At 38.4% G+C, this 22,555-nt stretch overlaps 1 long non-coding RNA gene across 2 annotated transcripts; it reads left to right on the top strand.

The window, feature by feature from the left end:
* The first annotated feature begins 613 nt into the window (after positions 1-613).
* On the top strand, positions 614-13,697 carry LOC104086032 (uncharacterized). Of its 2 annotated transcripts, none has more exons than XR_684007.2 (3): positions 614-855; positions 1,561-1,629; positions 13,425-13,697. It is a non-coding gene; the product is annotated as an uncharacterized lncRNA (long non-coding RNA). The 2 variants fall into 2 exon arrangements; XR_684006.3 differs by lacking the exon at positions 13,425-13,697 and adding an exon at positions 9,181-9,373 and having other exon boundaries at positions 615-855.
* Positions 13,698-22,555: the final 8,858 nt, after the last annotated feature.

Below are 22,555 nucleotides of genomic sequence, written 5' to 3'. Positions count from 1 at the left end.
TGTGGTGCTTATGCTTTTCTGAGCCAAGAGTCTATTGGAAACAACCTCTCTATCCTCACAAGGTAGGGGTAAGTTCTGCGTACACACTACCCTCCCCAGACCCCACGATGTGAGATAATACTGGATATGTTATTGTTGTATTAATTGGACATTCGAGAAAATAGAAAATTCTTAAACAACTGTAATCCTGAGTCCGTTGGACAAGACTCATTGTCGAGCTCTTCAAGTCATTAACCACTTTTTTAAAAAATATCATATCATATTATACTAAAAGTAGAAAGATTCTACCTTCAAAGTTGTATTATTTGGACATTTGATACTACAAGAAAATTGGCCTAAGGCAACACTTTTTATAGATGACGCTTGAAAAATATTGCCAAAAATAACTATAGGCACGCTTTTATAAGGGTGGAATTTATTAAGAGCTTTTTGCAACGCATTTTAGGTAACACTCGTAAAACGTGCTCTTTATGTACAAAGACCACACACTGTATGAGTTGCCTAATGTAAAATCTTTTGAGAACGCTATCCACATATGAAGCTACACTTTACTAGCATTACTTTTTGTATATTTAAAAGCAACACCGTCCAAACGTGGTCTAAAATATTTACGAAATTCATACAAAACTTTCCCACTTAAAACTATTCCCTCTAAAATTTCTAACTTAAACTATTCCCTCTAAAATTTTCCATAGCTTCCCCCTCACTCTAGGTCTAGGGCTTGAAACCCACGAAGAAATTTTTTTCTTTCACTCGATTTTTCAAAAGATGGGATTGTCGATGGCACCCAGTCGGCGACGATCTTCAGAAGAAGATCTGATTTACTTCACTCAGCTTCTCCAGACAACAAGAAAGGTTCGGCATTCGATTTTTATCGATTTTTTTGAAACCAATATAGAGTTTGTTCAAGTCAGTACTCGATTTATCTAGGCATTCGCTACTTTTATTTGGTATTTGCATTTAATTGAAGAAATTTCATTATTTAAATTTGCTTCTGAATGTAGAGTAAATGGATTTTTCACTGAATACTGTGTCTTTCTTCTTAATTTGGGGAAAACATGGGTTAGACGACTTGTAGATCTTTTAATGTATCTGTGTATGGATAGATTTGTTGTGGGTTTCACATAAGAGGTTTGAAATCATTCTATTAGAATTTTTTATACTGCTTTATTGTCTAAGATATTCACCTACATTTTAATATATTTATATTTTTGACAATGCATTTGTTTATATTTCTTTAATTTTCTTTTGCCTGTTCTAGATAATGAAGGAAGAGTTAGGGATTGCCGAGGATATTTGAAATGTCCACTTAAATGATAAAATGTTGTGAAACTCACGAATTTAGCTAAACCACATTTCTTTAGTGGAACTCAACTTGATTGACTTGAGTAGAACTAAAAGCTTCTGTTTTTCATTGAAGAACTCGAATATTTCAAGACTACACAAGTCCGCTTAGAATTTATGTTAGAGATGAGTTTACAAATCTAATGGAGAAACAATTCTGGTGGCATGAACCTGAAGCTTTAAACCAGTTTTGATTGTTTTATTTTTTTATAACAGGTATACATCATTGGCCGTGGTCTGACCAAGAAGTACAGAGATCTTTAGGCACATAAGCATACCATCCAGGTATAAAAATTAAATATACTTTTTGGGTTGATTTGATAACTGATCAATTAACTACTTTGTGTTTTTACAATTCTCAAAAAAAGAAAGAGAAACTACATTATGTTAGTATTATAGATGATTAACCTCTTTGTCTTGTTGTTCTCATATAAGTTATCTTAGTTCCTTTATTTGCACTATTTCCTTTGTCTTTAGTATAGTCTTGCTTTGCTTTGTTGAGTCATGCTCTGGCTAGTTCAGTATCTCGTAATAATTTTTATTATTTTGTCTCTATTTAATAGCATTGTAAAAGAAGGTAAAACATACATTTAACTTTGTGGTCTAAGAGTTGTGTGTTTCTTCCACTCCACTATGTCATTAATTGTTATCTTAATTTGTGGACATGATGAAAAATAGTTTTGTCACTCTTTGGGTTCTTTTTCCATTTATCATTTTCTGTTTATTTCAATTATGTTAAGGTCTTTATAACTCTTTATTTATCATGTTCTATTTAACTTTGTGGTCTAAGAGTAGTGTGTTTCAATATGCTTGATGCTTTTTGAGGAAGCTTTCTCAATTAAATATCCCTTTGACTGTTAAGGTCGTGGCAATAGACTCTGTCTGCTGATAATAAATGTGCAGAACTACTTAAAACACAGAACGGTTGATGCCATTGACACTCGATCCTGGGTGCTTCAATGTAACGACCCGATTTGTCGATTTAAGAATTTACGCCTCGTTCAGTGACTTAAGGTCTTGAGCAGTTTCGTAATATGTATTATGACCCGCGGGTGTGGTCGAGTTTGATTTTCGGAAGATTTAGAATTAAATTGAAAGAACAATTCCTATTTAGAAGCTTAAATGGAAAGAGTTGACCGGAGAATTGACTTTTGAACAAACGCCCTTGGAATGAAATTTTTATGATGTCAATAGCTTCGTATGGTAATTTCGGACTTAGGCCTATGTTCGGATTTGGATTTGGAAGTCCGTAGGACAATTCGACGTATTTTGGCGAAAGCTGGAAAATGGAAGATTTTTGGAAAGTCTGACCGAAGGTTAATTTTTTTTATAACGAGGTCGGATTTCGATTCCGGAAATTTGAGTAGCTCCATTTTGTCATTTATGATTTGTGTGCAAAATTTGAAGTCATTTCGGATTGATTTGATATGTTTCGGCGCAAAATATAGAAGTTGGAAGATTTGAAAACTCATAATTTGATTCGATGTGCGATTCGTAATTTCGACGTTGTTTGACATGGTTTGAAGCCTCGACTAAGTTCGTATTGTATTTTGGGACGTGTTGGTATATTTTGTTGAGGTTCCGAGGGTTTCGGGTGGATTTCGGAAGGTTAACGGATCAATTCGGACTTGAAGAAAAGTTGCTGGAATTTTTGGGCAGCTTGTTATTTTTTTGTTCACCGAAGCATGAACAGTGCCCGCAGAAGCGTGAACAGTACCTGCAGAAGCGTGAACAGTGCCCGCAGAAGCATGAACAGTGTCCGCAGAAGCGTGAACAATGCTCACAGAAGCGTGAACAGTGCTCGCAGAAGCGTGAACAGTGCCCGCAGGTGCAAAACTGGGCAGCAACATAAGGACCAAAAATTAGTCACTTTGTCATTTTCGATTGAGATTTTGGAGCTCGGTTTTTGGGCGAATTTGGAGGAGTTCTTCACGACTTTGACTTGGGTAATTGTCCTATATCCTAAAGTATTTATATTTCATGAATTTATGATTATATTCATCGCTTAATTCGTATTTTAATGGAAGAAATCGAGATTTTGGCAAAATCTTTCAAAAACAAAAATTTAAGATTTGGAGGTCGAGTTGTTATAGGATTTGGATAAAATTAGTTTGGTCGGAATGGGTGTTCGGATTTTATGAAAATTATGTCGGGTTCCGAGGGGCGGGCCCCGCGTTGACTTTTGTTGACTTTTTGGAATAAATTTTTAAGTCGATGTATTATTATCCGGAATTATTTTCAATGAATTTTAATAAAGCTATACAATTAATTTGGATAGATTTGAGCGGTCCGGAGGTCAATTCAAGCAAGAAGGTGATTTTGGAATATCAGCATAACTTAAAAAAGGTAAATATCTTACCTAACCTCGAGTGAGGAATTACCCATTAGGCATCGAGTCTTATGTGCCATTTGTGAAATATGAAAAGCCGTGTACGCGAGGTGACGAGTACGTACTCGGGCTTATATGTGCAAAATATAGTGGGTTAAAGTCTTAGGCATATTGTGCAGTAAATTGGATAATTATTGGCATTTATTAAATCATCTATTTGCCATGCCTCAATTCGTGTTTGTTAAATTTGTTTTTAAATGACAGTTTGATGTGGATTTTACTTGTATATTAATGTGAATTCCGCGAGTTTGATGATTTGATATTTCTTGAAATTTAATTTCATTATGGATTTTTTCTCTTCAAATAATTAATTAAATAAGCTTAAGAAATGTATTAGTATATTTACGAAACATTTGTATAAAAAAAGGGTGTTGTCCTATGCTGAGTTATTTTTCCATCTCTGTTGTTGATTCGAGATTTTATACGTATTGTGTGGAGTCTTAGGCTATTTGTTGTGAAATTAATTGATTCTGTTATATCTTTGGAATTTGGTTGTGGCCGTTGGGCAATTTGTGATGTTAATTGGTTTTGTTTTGTTACGTTCCCGTGATAATATTCCGTGTAAATTGTTATTTTATTTGAGTTATTATTTTGAGAATATAAGGGTGTCATTCCACTGTTGATATTATGTGGGTATAAGGGTGACATTTCATCGTTGTTATTTGTGTTGGGATATTATCTGGGCGGAGTGATAAGGGTGGCTATAAGAGAGATAATGATGGCTATAGGAGCTATAAGGGTGGTTATTTGTCATGACCCAATATCGTGATGATACCTAGTCTTAGGGACTAGGTAAACCTAACAATAATTGAAACAACAACATTATTTAAATAGAATCTCTTCAATTTCCAAAATCGGTAGTACAAGTCATAAGCTCTACAGAGTGTTTGCTAGAAAGCCTCTTAATACAACTGTCCAGAAATAGGAATAAACAGTGCAAAACGAAACTTGAAGGTGACTCCGAAGCCTGCGAATGCAACAACAGGTTTACCTTGAGTCTCCACAGCAACAGTCCACACAGCTAGCTAATGAACAAGTACCTGGATCTGCACAAAAATGTGCAGAAGTGTAGAATGAGCACACCACAGCGGTGCCCAGTAAGTATCAAGACTAACCTTGGTAGAGTAGTGATGAGGAACAATCAAGAACACCCACTGATTTAATAAACTAAACATGTATAAGTACATGAACAACAGAAGAATGATGTCTACATAAAGACTATGCAATATGGCTCACAGTACAGAAATGACAATAAGGAGGGAAACAACAAGTATCAGCGGAATATCATGAAAATGACACATAAGAGTGAATGGAATACAACCTAAATCCGGAATCACAAATACAACAAGGACAAGTAATAACTCAGCAACTACAACCCCGTTTTTAGTCAACAACTCCACGAGGTATCGAACCTCGGGCAAATCACAACTCACGGGTCTCAATTCCTGAACCCTAACACTTGGCATCCTGTGCCCTCATAACATCTCATAACTGCACTGACGACTCATGTACCAATAGAGCCATTCTCGCATAGAAAGCAACTAAACAAGGGTGAGCATCTATGCTCAACAATATCAAGAACACTTCTTCTCCGATAAGAGTGTTTAACTACGTGTATGCTTGTGCAAATGTCCTAACATAGTCCATATCAGCAAATAAGCATAAGGAAAAAGAAGAACGAACATCACGTAGAATATTTTCTCACAGTTTTCACAAGATAAAGCTCACACAGGTACGTATACCACTACACAAATTTTAACAAGAATGCCTCCAGGCCATAAATTATCACAAATCAATCCCTGACACAACCCACCTTGTCTCGCCACGTGTGCAATAGTAATATAAATGCCCGCCTTGTCTCGCCAACCATGCAGAATAATGTTCTCACCTTGTCTCGCCACATGCGCAACCCATATATATATATATATATATATATATATATATATATATATATATATATATATCCCGCCTTGTCACGCCGCATGTGCAAATATCAATAGTAACAATAGTACGGTAGAAATCTCGTACAATCCCATAACAACAACCGCACGGTAGAAATCTCATGCATCATAATAATAACAACCGCACGGCAGAAACCTTGTGCATCACCACAACAAGTACAACAACAACAATGACAATAATACAAAGTACGACAAGTAAATCAACTCAAGAACTTTAAATCACAAGAAATGGTAGAGCCAATTCACAAGGAATAACCACAGTAAAGAATGCTAGGCGTAAAGAGAACAACTCAACAAGAGAAAGACTAATATGTAGCAACGATCCCACTATACATTTCAACAACAGGGAAGCTAACACGAGTCAAATAATTCCAAATAAAATAAGTCGGCTAAGATATAAGATATCTAAACTTCTTTTAAGGTTGAGAAATTATGAAGTATATTCAACAATTCAATCAAGGATAAGCAGCGTAAGGATAATCATAACCTCAATTAAGACTAAACTATTATAGGATGAGATAATAATAATTCTAAATAAAGATAAGCAGATATGAAAAGATAGCATGACAATAGAAGAGGTAAAGTCTTCAGTTAAGTCAAATAAAAGTGAATCTTAAAGCAATTAATTCTAATTAAAGCATGTAAAGGTGAAACTAGTAAATAAGAACTTAATCATATCAAGAACAACTTCATATTCGGTGAATATAAGGACCCAAGAATCCTAAAAGGCCAACTTTTTACAAATAAGTCCGAGCACGCACTCGTCACCTCGCGTACATAGATTACAGTCAACATAGAGGACTCAAATTCTAAGGAGAAAATCCCCCACACAAGGTTAGGCAGGATACTTACCTCGAACGAAGCTCAATCAGTTCGTAAGAATGCCCTTTTCTCAATTATCTGACTCTAAACGGTCCAAATCTAACCAAACACAATTGCATGTCATGAATACAACCATAATAGACTAATCTAATTAATGAAATCAATATTTTAACAAAAATTTTGAAATCCGCCCTAAAAAGTTGACCCGGGCCCATGTCTCAGAATCGGGTAAAAGTCACAAAATACGAACACGCATTCACTCATAAGTCTAACCATACTAAAATCATCAAATTCCGATACCATTTCGTCCCTCAAATCGTGGTTTTTCATTTTGGAAATTTTCTTCAAAAACCAACATTTTCCTCAACTCAAAACACAAATTAAATGATAAAAACAAAGATAAAATTATGGAATATATTAAATTCTAGGTGAAGAACACTTACCTAGTCGATTTGCTTGAAAAACTCACAAAGAATTGTTCAAAATCGAGCTCTACAACTCAAAATATGATGAAAATGGTCTAACCCTCAATTTGAGAATATATTCTGCCTGCCCAGGTATTTGTACATCGCCATCGCGGAAGAAATGATGCGATCGCGTAGAAGGAAAATGGTTACTGTACAAAATGTGCTACGCGATCGCGGAAGGGCTTATGCGATCACGTAGTGAAGGAATTATCTACTGCCCAAAGTCACACTTCACGATCGCGAAGTAGAAGATGCGATCCCGTAGAAGGAGTAGACAGACTTCGGCGACCGCGAACAAGGTCATGCGAACGCAAAGAGTAGCGAGTACAAGTGCTCAAGGCCAGGTTTCTACTATGCGAACGCGATGGAGGGGATACGAACGCGAAGAAGGGGAAAGCAGACCTTTGCGATCGCGAATGAAACCACGCGAACACGAAGAACAATAATTCATTCTCCCAAATTGCACTACGCGAACGCAGAAGAAGTGACGTGAACGCGATTAAGGAAACCAGATGGCAGAAACCAGTAGTAAAAAAATAGAAGAAATTGGCCCGTAGCCCATCCAAAACACACCCGAGGCCCCCGGGATCCCGTCTAAACACACAAACAAGTTTCATAACCTAACACGAACTCGCTCGAGATCTCAAATCATATCAAACAACGCCGAAACTACGAATCGCACAATAAATCGAACTTATGAACTTTCAAATCTTCTAGCTCCTAAAACTCGCGCCAAAACCTATCAAATCAACCCGGAATGACGTCAAATTTTGCAGGCAAGTCCCAAATAACATAACGGAGCTATTCCAACTCCCGGAATCGCATTCCGAGCCCAATATCAAAAAGTCCACTTTCGGTCCACATCTCCAAAAATTCGACTTTTGTCATTTCAAGCCTAAATCAGCTACAAACCTCAAATTCACAGTTCGGACACGCTTCTAAGTCCAAAATCACCCAACAAAGCTAACGGAACCAACAAAACTCCATTCCGGAGTCATCTTCACACAGTTCCGACTATGGTCAAAATCCTAAGACTTAAGCTTCCGTTTTAGGGACTAAGTGTCCCAAATCACTTCGGATCATCCGATAACTGAATTTAACCACGCACGCAAGTCAATACACATAATATGAAGTTGTTCAAGACCTTATGCCACCGAACGGAGCTTAAATTCTCAAAACGACGGGCCGAGTTGTTACACTATTGATATTGTCAAGGCGGAGGGATAAGAGGCTATTATAGGAGTTACAAGGGTGGCTATAGGAGAGGTAAGGGTGACTATTGTCAGGGATGATATGTGATGATGTGGAGTTATTGCGTTGGTGATTTTTATGTGATGTTGTGATTTTCCTTGTGTTTATTTTTATATCTTGTGCAATTGGTCTTGTTGTTGGTAAATTGGTAATAGTCTGATTTATGTTGCAATTGGGGGTCTGTGACCATTGCCAGGCAGATTATGATATGAAATGTGGGCACGAGGTGCTGTGAGTAAATAATGATAATATTGACACGTGAATTGTCCGTGCATTTGTGATATGAAATGAGGGCACGAGGTCATGGCTAAATGATGATGATATTGGCACGTGAGTTGTCCGTGCGGTTGTGATAGAGAAATTTGGCACGAGGTGCCGTGGAAATATGAAAGTGGGTTGAGACCCGTATTTTATGATTTTGAAATGAGGTGTCACATGGTGACTTCGAATTGAAAGAATTATTTTCAAAATATTTATTTGCAAGGATTATTATTCAATAGGATCTATTTGAAAGACTCAAATTCGAAAGATATTTATTTGAAGGAATTATATTTGAAATAATTATATTTGAGAGATATTTATTTGACGGGAGTATATTCGAAATATATTTATTGGATAGTATTATATCCTAAAGATTATTATTTGAGAAGTATATAGGCGAAACATTTATATTTGAAAGACTTGAATTAATTGGGTGTACTTGTATTTATTATTTGTTGAGCAATATTAATGATGTTCTTGTTGCCATGTTGTGCAGATTACTGGTTGATTAGTGTTGCCTTTATTGTTATTTGTTTCCTATTATTTTGTATATTATATTGCACAGGTTAATAGACTAGTGAGTGTTTTGACTGTACCTCGTCACTACTCCACTGAGTTAGTTTTGATACTTACTGGGTACCGACTATGGTGTACTCATACTATACTTGTGCACATTTTTGTGCAGAGCCAGGTATTGGAGATATCAGACTTAGACAGAGTTAAAGCGGAATCGTAAGGATTTAAGATAGAGCCGCTTGGTCGTCGCAGTCCCTTGGAGTATTTTCATTTTATTGTCATGTTAATTTTTAATCAAACAGTATTGAGTATTCGATCTTTGAGATCATTCTATGTATTTAGTTAGTGTTCGTGACTCTGTATTACCAGTCTTGGGAAGGTTGTTATATTTGTAATTATTTCCGCTGTTAGTTTTGATTTAAAAAAAAAGGCTTGAAATATAATTGAAATAGGCTTACCTAGTCTTAGAGACTAGGTGCCATCACGACGCCTGAGGTGGGATTTTGGGTCGTGACAAGTTAGTATTATAGCTCTAGGTTTATAGGTTCTACGAGTCATAAATGAGTCTAGTAGAGTCTTGCGGATCGATATGGAGACATCTGTACTTATCTTCGAGAGGCTACATAACTGTTAGGAAATTTCCACTTCTTTCATTCATGTCGTGCGGATTTGTTGATTGTGGAATTTGAGCCTTTGTATCTCTATTCTCTCACAGACGGTGAGGACACGTGCTACCGGGTTAGCTGAGCATGCATCCGCACATACTGCTAGGGTTGCAAGAGGTCGGGGTCGAGGTAGAGGCTGAGGTAGAGCTCGAGGAAGGGCACATGCCGCGACTGGAGCACTTGTCAGAGCAGTAGTTGAGGAGCCGCCAGTTGCTCCAATTGGGGGACAGGCACCAGAGACACCTATTGTTACCCCTGGACTTCAGGAGACTTTAGTACAGTTCCTAAACATGTTTGGTACATTGACTCAGGCGAGATTGATCTCTGTTTCACCAAATATTTCACAAGTTGGGGGAGGAGTTTAGACTCCTACCGCTTGTATTCTAGAGCAGCGAGTTCACATTAGTCAGGTTCCGGGTGTAGTACCGGTACAACCTGTTATTCTGGTTCAGCCTGAGGTCAGGCTAGGGGCATCAGAAGTAGAACAAAAGAGATTTAAGAGGTTTAAGAGGTATGTCCACCTACTTTCAGTGGCACAGCTACAGAGGATGTCCAAGGATTTTTAGAAAATTGTCACCGTATTCTCCCACCATGGGTATTGCGGAAGTGAGCGGAGTTGCCTTTACTACATTTCAGTTGTCAGGCGCAGCGTATCACTGGTGGCAAGTTTATGAAGAAGGTAGACCAGCCGATGCAACATCACCAACTTGAGCTCAATTTTTAGAAATATTTTTGAAAGAGTTTGTTCCCTAGATTCTCCGAGATGCGTGTCGCATAGAGTTTGAACAGTTGCGTCAGGGCACTATGACAGTGTCAGAATATGCTATCAGGTTCAGTGAGTTAGCCCGTCATGCACCTATCTTGGTTCCTACAGTCAGAGAGCGGGTTCGTAGATTCATTGAGGGGCTCAATTATGATCTTAAAATATGCATGGCTCGAGAGTTGCAAACTGATACTCCATTTTAGCAAGTAGTGGAGATTGCGAGGAGGATTGAGGGTGTTCTAGGTGAGGAAAGGGAGTATAAAGAGGCCAAAAGGTCTCGAAGCTCTGGAGAGTTCAGTGGATTACTCCATCGGCTATGACCCATTATGGCGGAGGCTCTAGTAGTCGGCCAGCTCATACCGCACATCAGATTACTCGAGGTGCTCCAGTAAGTTCTTATAGTGTACCACCGATATGAGATTCTTACAGTGGTTATTCTAGTTATCTGGCACAGACTCAGTACGAGCAACCGCGACCTCAGAGGGGTTGTTATGTGTATGGTTATACTAGGCACATTATGAGAGATTGCCCCAGACTTAGGAGAGGTGGATTTCATTAGAACACCCAGGCTATGGGCCCCAATGCAATTACTACCCCATGTGCACAGCTAGTTAGGGGTGGAGGACAGGCGGGTAGAGGACGCCCTAGAGGGGGAGGCCCAGCTTGTTGATATATTTGCTATGGTGTGACGGGGGCCACTACACCAGATGGGGTCGTTACAGGTATGATCCCGATTTGTTATAAAAGGATATTTTCCCTTAATTTGATTCGGTTATGAATATTGAGGTGAGTCCTCTTATTATGCTTCGCTTGTGGACATATGTATGTCGTGTTCATAGACACGAATTGCTACAGCCGATTGAGACTAATACCGTGTGTTGATATCATGAATTCGAAATTTATTGGGAGTGTTAAGGAATTGGCTTAAAGGCTCATAAGTGTGAATAAAAGAAATAATCTCCACTGAGATGATGTTATCGGACCCCTGTTAAATTTTCGGTGACGTATAATCACCCGTGAGTATGTGTGAAATAATGTACTCAGTAATTTAATGTCATTAGAAAGATTCTTGGCACGTTCGAGGACGAACGTATGTGTAAGAGGGGGAGAATGTAACGAGCCAACTTGTCGATTTAAGAATTTACGCCCCGTTCAGTGACTTAAGGTCTCGAGAAGCTTCGTAATATGTATTATGACCTGCGGGTGTGGTCGAGTTTGATTTTCGGAAGATTTAGAATTAAATTGAAAGAACAATTCCTATTTAGAAGCTTAAATGGAAAGAGTTGATCGGAAAGTTGACTTTTGAACAAACGACCCTGGAATGGAATTTTTATGATGTCAATAGCTTCGTATGGTGATTTCAGACTTAGGCGTATGTTCAGATTTGGATTTGGAAGTTCGTAGGACAATTCGACGCATTTTGACGAAAGTTGGAAAATGGAAGATTTTTGGAAAGTCCGATTGAAGGTTAAATTTTTGATAACGAGGTCGGATTTCGATTCAGGAAATTTGAATAGCTCCATTTCGTCATTTATGACTTGTGTGCAAAATTTGAAGTCATTCAGGATTGATGTGATACGTTTTGACGCAAAATATAGAAGTTGGAAGATTTGAAAACTCATAATTCGATTCGATGCGAGATTTGTAATTTCGGCGTTCTTTGACATAGTTTGAAGCCTCGACTAAGTTCGTATTATATTTTGGGATGTGTTAGTATATTTGGTTGAGGTTCCGAGGGTCTCGGGTGGATTTCGGAAGGTTAACGGATCAATTCGGACTTGAAGCAAAGCTGCTGGAATTTCTGGGCAGCTTGTTGTTTTTTTTTTCCACAGAAGCATGAACAGTGATCGCATAAGCGTGAACCGTGCCCGCAGAAGCATGAACAATGCTCGCAGGTGCAAAACTGGGCAGCAACATAAGGACCAAATATCAGTCACTTTGTCATTTTCGATTGAGATTTTGGAACTCTATTTTTGGGCGATTTTGAAGGAGTTCTTCATGACTTTGACTTGGGTAAGTGTCCTATATCCTAAAGTGTTTATATTTCATGAATCTATGATTATATTCTATTGCTTAATTCAGATTTTAATGGAAGAAATCAAGATTTTGGCAAAATCTTCCAAAAACGAAAATTTAAGATTTGGAGGTCGAGTTGTTATCGGAATTGGATAAAATTGGTATGGTTGAACTCGTATCGGAATGGGTGTTCGGATTTCATGAAAATTATGTTGGGTTCCGAGGGGCGGGCCCCGCTTTGACTTTTGTTGACTTTTTGGAATAAATTTTTAAGTCAACGTATTATTATCCGGAATTGTTTGCGATGAATTGTAATGAAGTTATACAATTAATTGTAATGAGTTGTCCGTGCAGTTGTGATATAAAAATTTGGCACGAGGTGCCGTGAAAATATGAAAGTGGGCTAAGACCCGTATTTTATGATTTTGAAATGAGGTGTCATATGGTAACTTCGAATTGAAAAAATTATATTCAAAATATTTATTTGGAAGGATTATTATTCAAAAGGATTTATTTGAAAGAATCAAATTCGAAAGATATTTATTTAAAAGAATTATATTTGAAAGAGATTTATTTGAAATAATTATATTTAAAAGATATTTATTTGAATGGAGTATATTCAAAATATATTTATTGGATAGTATTATATCCTAAAGATTATTATTTGAGAAGTATATATGCGAAAGATTTATATTTGAAAGACTTGAATTAATTGGGTGTACTTGTATTTATTATTTGTTGAGCAATATTAATGGTGTTCTTGTTGCCTTGTTGTGTAGATTACTGGTTGATTAGTGTTTCCATTATTGTTATTTGTTTTCTATTATTTTATATACTATATTGCACGGGTTAATAAACTAGTGAGTGTCTTGACTGTACCTCGTCACTACTTCACTGAGGTTAGTTTTGATACTTACTGGATACCGACTATGGTGTACTCATACTACACTTCTGCATATTTTTGTGCAGAGCCAGGTATTGGAGATATCGGACTTGGACAGAGTTAAAGTGAGATTGTAAGGATTCAAGATAGAGCCGCTTGGTCGTCGCAGTCTCTTGGAGTCTTTTCATTTTATTGTACTGTTAATTTTTAATCAAACATTATTGAGTATTAGATTCTTGAGATCATTCTATGTATTCAGTTAGTGTTCGTGACTCTGTATTACCAGTCTTGGGAAGGTAAATATTTGTAATTATTTCCGCTATTAATTTTGATTTAAAAAAAAACGGCTTAGAATGCAATTGAAATCGGCTTACTTAATCTTAGAGACTAGGTGCCATCACGACGCCTGAGGTGAGATTTTGGGTCGTGACATTCAATTTAATGATCATATTGTCTCTTTTGTTGACCAAATTTTTGATCTTTTAGTAATCCTCTTCAGTTGAAATGCAGTCATCGTTCAGTATGCTACTTGTTTCATTTAAAAATTTTAGATCTTGTTTCAGAGAAACGTTGGCAGCATGCACAAGACATTCACCGTGCTGGTGTAATTTGTGGACTGATCTGGTGCAATATAGCTCCTTATCCTGGTGCATAAAAGGGATTGATCTGGTGCAATTTAGCTTGCTATTTTGGTGCGAAAATAGATCTTCAAACTGGTATATCTTGTCGAGTAAATGTGGTGCACTTTGAGATGCACAGCTGGTGTAAAGTTCAGTCTACAAACTGGATCATTTGGCTTCTATGGGTACATTTAATATTTCTCTCTTTTCTCTATTTCTCCATAAACAAAGGAATGCATCCCATAATGTTTCTAACTAAACATTTGACATTATTTCTTTCTTTTATAAGTTTTTTGTTGTGTGAAGAATGGTGACCTGACATCAAAGGTGCAAAATAGATTTTTCCGACCAATATACGGTCGTTGTTTAGGATCATCTTTTACTGCTTTGGAAACACTTAACCGTATCATTTTCGTACTCTTCCAAGGTGCAATGAATTTCCTCCCTTAGGTATATGCCCCAACAATTAGTGCTTTCATGTATTTGAATCCCTCCAACTTCATAATATTCATCTGACATTATACATTTGGAGCTGACATAGAGATATAAATTTTTTACATTATTAGTAGGCTAAAACAAATGATGCATCTTTGTTTGTCTCAATTGTAGGTATGGGAAGTCAAAGCTACTGATGAGAACAAATAAAATACAAATGGGAAACTTAAGGTCCAGAAACATTCAAAAGTTTCTGCTGGTTTGAACAAGGAAAGCTTACATGCGGCTTAAATTAATGTGGAGGTCAAGCTTACAAAAACGTATCACTTACAAAATCAGGAGATGATGCGAATGGACATAAACCGGCCATGTATCAGAAAAGTTATATGTAGCTAAGGGGATAACAAATGAGGTTTCTAATAGATGCTAGCTTTAGCTGATTGATGTGTTTAAAATATTATCATGATACATATATTCATTTTTTATAAGTTCATTGTTAGGACGCACCTTTGAACAATTTGTTGTAGTCCGGTCGAGTCAGCTTCACTTACATGGGTTCAGTTTTCAGAGATGTCCCTCAGAGAGTTTGTACCTCAGTCCTTTCGAGATGCATGGCGCGCGGAGTTTGAGCAGCTGCGCCAGGGCACTATGTTAGTGTCAGAGTATGCCGTTAGATTCAGTGATTTGGCCAGACATGCACCTGCTTTGGTCCCTATAGTTAGAGAGCGTGTCCGTAGATTCATTGAGGGGCTCAGGCGTGATATTCGGTTCAGCATGGCTCGGGAGTTAGAGTCGGATGTTTCGTTTTAGCAGGTGGTAGGGATCGCTCGTTGAGTAGAGGGCATGTGGGATCAGGAGAGAGGAGGCAGGCGGGGCCATGAGAGAGAGGACATGCGAGGTCAGGAGAGAGAGGATAAGGAGACGAGGAGGCCTCGTAGACCGGAGAGATCTACTTGTCCTTATTTTGGAGGCAGGGTATGACATGGTAGAGGTTTTGTGGGTCAGCCAGTTCAGTTTGCACTTCAGGCTTCGCATAGTATTTTAGGTGCTCATGGGTCTCAGAGTACCCGTACCGCACAGTTCCCACAACCACGTCAGCAGAGAGGTTGCTTCGAGTGTAGAGATACCAGCCACAGGGTGAGAGATTGTCCTAGACTCCGGACAAGTATGTCATAACGGAGTATTCGGGCGAGTAGAGGACGCCCAAGAGGGGAAAGCCCGGCCCGTTGATGTGTTTCATATAGTAGGCTTGAGGCCGTTGCGCAGATGATGCCATACAAGTATGCTTTTGATTTGTTACAGAGGGGCACCATTCGTATTTTGTTTCAGTTCTGCTTATCGGGGTGAGTCCCCTATTTGTTGTCCCACATATGGGTGAGTTCATGACCTAGTATTATGTTTATGTATTTGCCGTTGTTGGGAGATTCTATGAGTGATAGCCGTGTCTATCATTGTTTTAATTCATTATTGAAAGTTTCGAGAATAGAAGTGAATTCATGCTGTCTATTATGGCAGGTTTGATGTGATTCCTGAGTAATTTGGTTACGATTTGTGATTGGATACTCTACCGGGGTAAGAGTTCAGTAAGTATTGTGATTTTATTGGCAGAATTGAGTTAGTGGAAGATTTCAATTGGTATGATGTGTATTCGACTTGTGATTCAGAGTTGAGGGTGAGACCCTCGCGATTCTATGTGATTTGATATGTTTGAGCCGAGCTGCGTGCCGCGGTGGAGGTTATATCAGGATGAGATCCTTGTAATTTTTTCATATACTTTAATTTTCCCTTTTAAATTGATTTGTAGGATGGTACTCATAGAGAGTTGTGCCTGTCGGGCATTGTTTGATATTTCTCTTATGTGTTTCTCTTTACATATTCAATCATTTTTCGTTCTGTGTTTCTTGAGTTTTAGCTTGCGGTGTGTGTGCCCGGTGGTATTAGTTGTGACTTGTTGATTCGGGTGTATAGTTATGAGGTCTTCGTGTTGCTTGCATCATTGTCAGCATTGTGGAGGTTTGAAACGAGTTGCTAATGGATATGAGGCTAATTGTCGGTGCTGGTTTTGATTACGGGCAGCTATTGTGATCAGAAATGTTATTATGGGCCTATGCGTGGTGTGTCACGTTGTGTGGTTGTACCTTGCGGGTGTAGGCATGGGTTGTTACAGCTGGTTGAGACTGATACCGGGTATGGATTTAGAATTAGGTCTTTTGGAGATGAATGAAAGGTGAGAATTTCGACTCTCAGGCTTATCAGTGTTGGTAGAAAGGGTGAATTACAGTTGAGATGGTGTCTCCAGGTTTATGTGGATTGGGGTGACATGAGGTCACCCACGGGTGTATGTTGGATATGTGCTTTCAGTGATTTGAAGACCTCGAGGTGATTCTTGGCACGTTCGAGGACGAACATTTGTTTAAGAGGGGAACGAAGTAACGACTCGGTCGGTCATTTTGAGAATTTATATCTTGTTCGACGGCATAAGGCCCCGAGCAGCTTCGTATTATGTGTATTGACTTGCGTGCGTGGCTGAATTTAATTATCGGATGATTTAGAGTGATTTGGGACACTTAGTCCCTAAAACGGAAGCTTAAGCCTTAGGATTTTGACCGTAGTCGGAACTGTGTGAAGACAACTCCCGAATGGAGTTTCGTCGATTCCGTTAGCTCCGTTGGGTGATTTTGGACTTAGGGGCGTGTCCGGATTGTGTTTTGGAGGTCTGTAGCTCATTTAGGCTTGAAATGGTGAAAGTCAAATTTTCGGAGATTTTGACCGGAAGTGGACTTTTTGATATCGGGGTTGGAATGCAATTCCGAGAGTTGGAACAACTCCATTATGTTATTTGGGACTTGCCTGCAAAATTTGATATCATTCCGGGTTGATTTGATATGTTTCGGCAAGAGTTTTAGAAGTTGGAAGATTTGAAAGTTCATAAGTTCGATTCTTGATGCGATTCGTAGTTTTGACATTGTTTGACGTGATTTGAGACCCCGAGCGAGTCCGTGTTAAGTTATGAAACTTGTTGGTATCTTTAGATGGGGTCCCGGAGGGCTCGGGTGTGTTTCGGATGGGCCACAGGTCATTTCCTCCTATTTTGAACTGCTTTTTTCTGTCATTTGGTTTCCTTCATCGCGTTCGCGTCCGTGTTCTCGCGTTCGCGTAGTGTTATTTTGGAGGATGAAATATTTCCTCTTCGCGTTTGTGTTCAAGCTCTCGCGTTCGCGAAGGTCTTCTTTTTTCCTTCTTCGCGTTCTCATCCTTCCTTCAGCGTTCGCGTAGTAGAAACCAGGTCCTGAGCGCTGGTGATCATTTATGCTTCGCGTTCGTGTGTTCTCTTCGCGTTTGCGTCCCTTTGCTCGCGTTCGCGAAGGGTCTTCTGGCAGCCTTCACTTTTCTTCTTCGCGAACGCGATCACCCTTCCGCGTTCGTGATGCTTTAAGACCTGGGCAGAATAAATAGTACTCTATTCCGAGGGTTTGCCATTTTCACCATTTTTTGGAGTTCTAGAGCTCGGTTTTGAGCGATTCTGTCATGACCCAATTTTCCCTTCGTTTGGATATCGTGATGGCACCTAGTCTTAGGAACTAGGTAAGCCTAACATTAATTGAAACAACAACATTATTTAAATAACATCTAACAAGTTAAATAAAAATCTCTTAAAATTTTACAATTTCCAAAATCCGGTAGTACAAGTCATAAGCCCTATAGAGTTTGATACAAATTTCTAAATACAACTGTTTGGAAGTAGGTAAAACAGTGTGAATACAAAATAGGAAGGTGACTCCGAAGCCTGCGAACGCATCAGCAGGTTTACCTTGAGTCTCCGCAATAACAATCCGCACAGCTAGCTAATTATCAACTGACATTGAAATACGTGGATCTGCACATGAGCACACCACATCGGTGCCCAGTAAGTATCAAGACTAACCCTAGTGGAGTAGTGACAAGGTATAGTTAAGACACTCACTAGTCAATTAACCTGCGTCATACTAAAATAATCGAAAACAAATAGCAGTGATAGCAACAATAATCAACTAGTGATATAAACAGTAAGACAACAAGAATACCATAATTATTACTCAGACGAATAAGAGAAACACAAGTATAACCAATTAGACAAGTCTTTCACATATAATTTCTTCAAATAAATACCCTCCAAATATATTTCTTCAAATAAGTATCTTTCAAATATAAAACTCTTTTAAATAAATATCTTAAAAATATAATTCTTCAATTTAGAAGTCACCCCGTGACACCTCATTTCATAAACCTAAAATACGGGTCTCAACCCTCTTTCATATTTTCACGGCACCTCGTGACCATATTTCTATCGCAACTGCACGGACTACTCACGTGCCAATAATATCAATGTATATAAGATCCACACGATCAATTTATTTTCGATAAAGTAAGTTTAATTTTTACTAAATCAAGTAAGAAAATCAACAAGGAAATGAATTTATTTTAGAAATCATTTGGATGAAGATAATAACATTTCAATTAAAATGAAGCACCCGATAGTTGCTGATTTGGATGTAAAACCTATAAGAATTAAAGTATACAATAATTTCTTTTATTCATAATAACTCAACCTTGAAAACTAATAAAGACTAGAACCACAAATCCTCAGAGTCTCGTACAAGAGTCAAAGCTAACACATTACCACAAGGAATACAAACACATAATAAAATCAAATAATACATCACAAAAGAACACAAGAATTTACATATCACGGAAAAATAAAATAACCAAAGGCAAGTGAAACCATAGAAAAATATCAACAAAGGGCACTCCCGAGGTACCGCCTCGTAGTTCAAAAGTACATATGCAACAAAAATAATGCCCCTAGGCCATCACAAATTAATCCCCGATATAGCCCACCTTGTCTCGCCACATGTGCAATAGTAAAGTGAATGCCCGCCTTGTCTCGCCACACACGCAAACCCCCTCCACATAAATATATATATATATATATATATATATATAGCCCGCCTTGTCACGCCGCATGTGCATAAATCAATAATAATAATAGCACGGCAGAAACCTCGTGCAAACACCCGAACAAAACTTTCCAACAAAATAACGTGCCAATATCACATCTCATAACTGTACCTCAAGTGCTCAAATATTATAACATATCACAGATTTGCACATCAAGTGCTCAATTATTACAATTTATCACAGATTGCACTTCAAGTGCTCAAATATTACAATTCATCACAAAATTCTGTAATACATAAATTTCCATAATAAGGAGCCAATGGCTCGACTATAGTGTGCACAAAATTTTAACAATTATATCCGGGAGTAAACAACTCAACAAATAATATTTCACATAAAATCAAGGTGGCAATCACACTAAATCATCATGTAAAAATAATTTCAACAAACAAGGATCTAGGCATGACAAATAGAGGATTTAATAAGTGCCAATAATTTCCAATTTAATACATAAGGGCGTCTAAGGATTTTTAATCAATGAAATTTGCACATATAAACTAAGTATGTACTCGTCACCTCGCGTACATGGTTTTCAATTACACAAATTGCACATAAGGCTCAATGCCTAAGGAAAAATTCCCCCACTCGAGGTTAGGCAAGATACTTACCTCTAACTGTGAAATATTTACTCTGCTGTGCCTTTGCAACGCGAATTGGCTTCTGAAATCCTTGTATCTAGTCACAATTAATTCGATACAGTCAACAAAATTTATATAATCGATCCCATAAGAAGATATTATATTTTTTAATAAAAATCCGAAATTAACCCAAATATCGCTTGCGGGGCCCACGTCTCGGAATTCGGTGAAAGTTACGAAATACGAACACCCATTCACTCACGAGTCTAACCATACTAAAATCGCTAAATTCCGATACCATTTCGTCTCTCAAATCATGATTTTTCATTTTGAAAATTTTCTTCAAAAATCACCTTTTTCCTCAACTCAAAACACAAATTAAATGATAAAAATAAATATAGAATCATGGAAATAAAGAAATTCTAGGTGAAGAACAATTACCCAATCGATTTTCTTGAAAAACCCACAAGAAATCGCTCAAAAACCGAGCTCTATAAGTCAAAATGTGATAAAAATGGCCTAACCCTCGATTTGAAAATCTTATATTCTGCCCAAGTGATTGTGCATCGCGAACGCGGAGAAAGGATCGCGTTCGCGAAGAAGAAAACTGAAAGCTGCCCAGTTGTGCTTCACGGACGCGACAACACGTCCGCGAACGCGTAGAGGAAAAGTCTGATGGCCCAACGACTGCTCTTCGTGAACGCGAAGGAAGGGACGCGAACGCGATTAAGAAAAAGGCAAACCTTCGCGAACACGAGAGGTGGAACGCAAACGCGAAGAAGAGTTATGAAGTGGTCACCAGTAACACTTCGCGAACGCGAGAGGCGATTCGTGATAGCGAAGAAGAACACCAGAAGACAGAAACAACAGTTCAAAAATAGGGAAAAAGGACCCGTAGCCCACCCGGAACACACCCGAGGCCCCCGTGACCTCGTCTAAATGCACAAACAAGTTCCATAACCTAACATGGACTCGCTCGAGGTCTCAAATCATATCAAACAACGCCGAAAATACAAATCACACCACGAATCGAACTTATGAACTTCCAAAACTTCCAACTTCGAAAACTCGTGCCGAAACCAATCTAACCAACCAGGAATGACGTCAAATTTTGCAGGCAAGTCCCAAATAATATAATGCAGTTGTTCCAACTCTCGGAATCACATTTCGACCTCGATATCAAAAAGTTCACTTTCGGTCGAACACTCCAAAAGTTCGACTTTCGCCAATTCAAGCCTAAATCAGCTACAGACTTCAAATTCACAGTCCGGACACGCTCCTAAGTCCAAAATCACCCAACGGAGCTAATGGAACCGACGGAACTCCATTTCAGAGTCGTCTTCACACAGTTCCGACCACGGTCAAAATCCTAAGACTTAAGCTTCCGTTTTAAATACCAAGTGTCCCAAATCACTCCGAATCATCCGGTAACTGCATTCAATGACGCACGCAAGTCAATACACATAATACAAACTGCTCAAGGCCTTATGCCGCCGAACGGGACTTAAATTCTTAAAATGACAAGTCGGGTTGTTACCGATTCTTTGTGGGTTTTTCAATCAAATAAATTGGGTAAGTGTTCTTCACCTAGAATTTATTATATTCCATGATTTTATCTTTATTTTTATCATTTAATTTGTGTTTTGTGTTGAGAAAATGGTGATTTTTGAAGAAAACTTTCAAAACGAAAAATCATGATTTGAGGGACGAAATAGTATCGGAATTTGATAAATTTAGTATGGTTGAACTCGAATCGGAATGGGTGTTCGGGTTTTGTGAAATTTGTCGGGTTTCGAGGTGCGGGCCCGGGAGTCGACTTTTGGGTTGATTTTTAGATTTTGATAAAGATTGAAGCTTTATGATCCAGAATAGTTTCTTATGAGTTTTATTTGTGCTTTGAAGTTATTTTGGTTAGATTTGAGCTGCCCGGAGGTCATTTCACCCGAGAAGTTCATTTTAGAGTATCAGTCTGTCTTCTTTGAGGTAAGTATCTTGCCTAACTTCGTGTGGGAGAATTACTCCTTGGGATTTGAGTCTTCTATGCTAATTGTAGTCCGTGTACGCGAGGTGACGAGTACGTGCTCAGACTTATTTGTGGAAAGTTGGCCTTATAGGGTTCTTAGGTCCTTGTATTCACTGATTATGCAGTTGTTATATTATGAATACGTCTCTTAATTACTAGTTTCATGTGACGACCCGACCAGTCATTTTGAGAATAATAGCACCGATCCCCTATTAACTGCTTTCCCCATATCTATTTCTTCTATTGTGACTTGCCAGAATGATTGGTTTTGAGTTTCGGAGTGCTTTGGGACACTTAGTCCCTAAATGAGATCTTAAGACTTAGAATTTGGACCGTAGTTGAAACTGTGTGAAGACGACTTCGGAATGGAATTCCATCGGTTCCGTTAGCTCTATTAGGTGATTTTGGGTTTATGGGCGTGTTCGGATTGTGTTTTGGATGTCCGTAGCTCATTTAGGCTTGAAATGGCGAAAGTCGAATTTTTAGAGTTTTGGGCAGGTAGTGGAATTTTTGATATCGGGGTCGGAATACGATTCCGGAAGTTGGAATAGGTCCGTAATATC

The sequence above is a fragment of the Nicotiana tomentosiformis genome, chromosome 2 (genome assembly GCF_000390325.3).
Source record: "Nicotiana tomentosiformis chromosome 2, ASM39032v3, whole genome shotgun sequence".
In the NCBI taxonomy this organism is placed as follows: Eukaryota; Viridiplantae; Streptophyta; class Magnoliopsida; order Solanales; family Solanaceae; genus Nicotiana; species Nicotiana tomentosiformis.
This window is presented reverse-complemented; position numbering and strand designations above follow the sequence as displayed.